Raw genomic sequence first — 5728 nt, forward strand, 5'->3', positions numbered from 1 at the left:
ATTTATTTTTTTAGGCCGTAAAATCCATGTGAACAATGGGTGCTCTCGCCCAGCACCAATCAGAAAGCAGCTAGAGACAGTTTGGGTCATGGTTGCTATGGCGCCGTGCTAAGCTAAATGCTAAACAGGGACAGTTGCTGCTTTTCAAGTCTGTGAGAGTCCAGGAGAGTCCTGCAGAGATAGGGAGAGTCCAGGAGAGTCCTGCAGAGATAGGGAGAGTCCAGGAGAGTCCTGCAGAGTTAAGGAGATTCCTTGAAAGCTCTGAGAGTCACATAGAGTCCTGGAAAGTCCAAGAAACTCTGTGAAAGTCTGTGAGAGTCCAGGAGAGTCTGAGAGTCTTGCAGAATCTGGAAGTTGCAGTCAGACTGAGGACAGCAGCGCTTTGGGTCTGATCCGCCTGCATAGGACAGAGAGCTGTTGTCTATTGTGATAGATAGATAGATAGATAGATAGATAGATAGATAGATAGATAGATAGATAGATAGATAGATGGACGGATGGATGGATGGATAGATAGATAGATAGATAAATAGATAGATGGATGGATGGATAGATGGATAGATGGATAGATGGATAGATGGATGGATAGATAGATAGATAGATAGATAGATAGATAGATAGATAGATAGATAGATAGATAGATAGATAGATAGATAGATAGATAGATAGATAGATAGATTTTTATTGATCCCAAAAAAAATGGAAAATTCCAGTGTTGCAGCAGCAAAATATCAGACACACAGCACACATACAGAATATACATGAAATAATAGAATACAACATGAGATAATAATAGGATAGAATATAAGAACAAATAATTTAAAATATATACAAGTTGGGAATAAAAATGTACAACTGTTGAACTAGTATTGATAAAGATGTATTTAACATCTTTATCAATACAAGCACTTAGTGCAGTTGTGATGTCAATGAGTCTTATCTAACACTAGGTGATGAAGTGTTAAAAAGTTTGAGTGAGGGGGGGTGGAGAAGGTGGTCGGGGATATCTGTATTATATATATATATATGTGTCCTGTTTGCAGCCAATAACGGAGCCAGCCTTCCTGATCAGCTTGTTCAGTCTGTTTGTGTGGCTGGCTCCAATGCTGCTGCCCCAGAAGATGGCCGAGGAGAACAGAGCACTGGCCACAACAGACTGGTAGAACATCTCCAACACCACAACAGACTGGTAGAACATCTCCAACACCACAACAGACTGGTAGAACATCTCCAACACCACACCAGACTGGTAGAACATCTCCAACACCACAACAGACTGGTAGAACATTTCCAACCCCACAACAGACTGGTACAACATCTCCAACACCACAACAGACTGGTAGAACATCACCAACACCACAACAGATCCAACACCACAACAGACTGGTAGAACATCTCTAACACCACAACAGAATGGTAGAACATCTCCAACACCACAACAGACTGGTAGAACATCTCCAACACCACAACAGACTGGTAGAACATCTCCAACACCACAACAGAATGGTAGAACATCTCCAACACCACAACAGAATGGTAGAACATCTCCAACACCACAACAGATTGGTAGAACATCTCCAACACCACAACAGAATGGTAGAACATCTCCAACACCACAACAGACTGGTACAACATCTCCAACACCACAACAGACTGGTACAACATCTCCAACACCACAACAGAATGGTAGAACATCTCCAACACCACAACAGACTGGTAGAACATCTCCAACACCACAACAGATTGGTAGAACATCTCCAACACCACAACAGAATGGTAGAACATCTCCAACACCACAACAGACTGGTAGAACATCTCCAACACCACAACAGAATGGTAGAACATCTCCAACACTACAACAGACTGGTCACAACAGACTGGTAGAACATCTCCAACACCACAACAGACTGGTAGAACATCTCCAACACCACAACAGACTGGTAGAACATCACCAACACCACAACAGATCCAACACCACAACAGACTGGTAGAACATCTCTAACACCACAACAGAATGGTAGAACATCTCCAACACCACAACAGACTGGTAGAACATCTCCAACACCACAACAGACTGGTAGAACATCTCCAACACCACAACAGAATGGTAGAACATCTCCAACACCACAACAGAATGGTAGAACATCTCCAACACCACAACAGATTGGTAGAACATCTCCAACACCACAACAGAATGGTAGAACATCTCCAACACCACAACAGACTGGTACAACATCTCCAACACCACAACAGACTGGTACAACATCTCCAACACCACAACAGAATGGTAGAACATCTCCAACACCACAACAGACTGGTAGAACATCTCCAACACCACAACAGATTGGTAGAACATCTCCAACACCACAACAGAATGGTAGAACATCTCCAACACCACAACAGACTGGTAGAACATCTCCAACACCACAACAGAATGGTAGAACATCTCCAACACTACAACAGACTGGTCACAACAGACTGGTAGAACATCTCCAACACCACAACAGACTGGTAGAACATCTCCAACACCACAACAGACTGATAGAACATCTCCAACACCACAACAGACCGGTAGAACATCTCCAACACCACAACAGAATGGTTGTTCTACTCTTAGATGTACAGGTAGTAGACCAGCTCTTGTAAACTCCTCCCTACCTATGTGAGTACGGTGGGGTGCTTTTAATAGGTACCGAATAACATTGTTTTGCAGCACTTGGAGTTTGTTTTTAAGTTTTACAGTCAACCCAGAAAACCATGCAGAACACGCAAAATCTACCTGGCATTGAATCAAAGTTAATACCAATAATTTCTTTACAGAGAAATCAAAAAACTTTGTCTTGCGATATAAAAACTTCAACTTACAGGCACATTTAGCTAAAACCTTGGCTGCAATGGATTCACCTGTAAGTGATTGATCCAATGCTAAACCCAAATATGTGACACTGGATTTGGATACAATTTCAGACCCATTACACATCACCTTTAAAGTATTTAATTTTTCCAACTTCCTTTTTGTACCAAACAGGATTGATTCAGTCTTGCCCAGATGCATAGAGAGCTTATTGTCTACCAGCCACTGGTTGACAGACTCTAGCTCTATACCAAGAGTATTTTCAATGTCTTTTGCATTACACCCTGGGACGAGTAAAGCAGAATCATCAGCATATAATAGCAACTTGCACCGAACCACAGCTGATAAGTCATTTATATATACTAAAAATAACAGGGGCCCCAGGATCGAACCTTGGGGCACCCCTGCACGTTATGCTCTGTGAATCAGAGAGGGTCCCCTCAACATCACAGACTTGAGTCCTATCTGTTAGGTAAGAAGTGAACCATGTGAGTGCAGAGTTACTAAAACCCATTCACTGTAATTTAGAAATCAAAATCTTGTGGTTCACAGTATTGAATGCTTTCTGCAGGTCAAGTAATAACATGCCAACATAATTCCCTTGTTCAAAGTTCTGACGCACATAGTCGAAAAGGTGGATGAGACAAGTGTCTATGGAATATTCAGCTCGAAAGCCAGATTGGAGCTCATATAACAGATCAAGCCTGATGAGATACTCCTCCACCTGTTCGTACACCAAACGCTCAAAATTTTTTGATATAGTTGACAAAATTCATATTGGCCTATAATTTCCAACGTCAGCTCTACTATTTTTCTTAAAAACCGGAACCACCCTGGCATTCTTCATATCAATTGGAAAAACACCCTGTCTTATGGAAAGATTTATGATATGGGTAAGAATCTTATATGTAACCCCAGCACTATCTCTTAAAAACCTGGAGGGGATAAGGTCCAAGCCAGAGGCCTTATTCACTGACAGGGTCAAGAGACTCGCTCTTACTTTATCCTCTGAGACAGGACTAATTGCAAATGCATCTACAGAGACCTTTTTACTTCTATAAAAGGAATTAAAAAAATCTATGCCAAATTTGTCAGAAGCACCAGGCAATTTACAGACCAAACTGGCAGCAATAGTTGTAAAATAATGGTTAAAATGGCAGGCAATCCGCTTATCAAAACACATCTCATCTTCAATAATAAGCCCCGCTTTCCCAGACTTAGATTTTGCTTTTGCTGTTGATCCCATATCATTAAGAATTTTCCACATTTTTTTAGGCTGTTTTGCATTTGCAGCAATGGAATCCGTATAAAATACAGACTTAGCTTGCCGTACCTTGTAACTTACTTGATTTCTAAGATAAGCATAAGAGTTATAGTCCGCTGGGAGTTTAGACTTTTTAAACTTTATGAACCATCTATTACGTTGTCTGATCATATCAACAATTTCAGATGTCATCCAACATGCACTTCCATGCTTAATTCTTGATTCCCTCATTGGAGCGACTTCATCAAGAGCTGCTATAAAACGCTGCTTAAACAAATCCCAAGCCTTATCAACATCAATACATTCAAGCACATCAGACCAGTCACTCTCAGCCAGCCTTACATTAAACACTTCAGCAGAGTACTGTTTGGTACATCTGTATTTGATAGAACAGTGCTTATTTATTGGCTGAGATTTCATTTTCTTGCGTGTGCAAAAAACTGCATTATGATCACTAAAAGCCACATCCAACACACCTGATTGACTTATCATTCCACTGTCTGATACCAAAATTAAGTCAAGAAGGGACTGGCTATTTATAGACAACCTAGTAGGCTCAGTAAATAATTGCTGTAAACCAGACACCCTGCAGAGACATGAGAAAGATTCTTTTAAGCTACTTTGTGGCAATAATAGATTTGTATTAAAATCACCCATGATGATGCATTCTTTTTCTAGGCATACATTGCTTTTACAACAGACGGATTCAAGGAGTTCATAAAAGTCTGTTTGGTTAGGTGGGCGGTAACATACACCAACAATAATGGGCTTGGTTTTAGGAAGAATTAGTTCCACCCAGGCTGCCTCCAAGCCATCCACCTGTAGATTGTGGCGCGGATTAAAAGTTATATCGGACCTTATAAAAAGGCACACTCCTCCTCCGTGTCTGTTGCAATCGCATCGGTAGATGTAATAACCTGTAAGCCCAACTTCACAATCTTGAATGGAACAGTCTAGCCAGGTCTCCGATACAGCGATCACAGCAGCCTTAGACATAGATGCGAGGAGTCCGATTTCAACGGGAGGTCTGTCTGTCAGGTAGTCAGTGATCCAGGAGACTGAGGTCTGTCTGTCAGGTAGTCAGTGATCCAGGAGACTGAGGTCTGTCTGTCAGGTAGTCAGTGATCCAGGAGACTGAGGTCTGTCTGTCAGGTAGTCAGTGATCCAGGAGTCTGTGGACAGCTTCTCACACAGTAGCAGTGGCTGGATGGTGTTGAATGCACTGGAGAAATCAAAATCTGTCATTCTCACAGTGCTGCCACCACCATCCAGGTGCCAATGATCTCACTGCAGGAGACAGATGACAGCATCGTCTACTCCCAGACAAGGCTGGTCCAGAGAAGATCTCACCTGCGGCCTTATTTATTCTCAATATATTAGTCAAGTTATTTGTATATTTCTTATATTCATCTTCTGCTTCCTTTGTTCTAAATTGTAGAAACTGCACCTACAATACTTTTTTTTTTTTTTTTTTTTTTACAAGCATTTTGTAGTCCCCTAGTAATCCAGGGTTTGTCTTCATATTTATTGTCCTGTTGTAAAGGGCAATGTTGGCCATACAGAGTGGTAAATGGTGACATGAATTAATTATAGGCTTTAATTGGGTCATG

The sequence above is a fragment of the Perca flavescens genome, chromosome 5 (genome assembly GCF_004354835.1).
Source record: "Perca flavescens isolate YP-PL-M2 chromosome 5, PFLA_1.0, whole genome shotgun sequence".
NCBI lineage: Eukaryota > Metazoa > Chordata > Actinopteri > Perciformes > Percidae > Perca > Perca flavescens.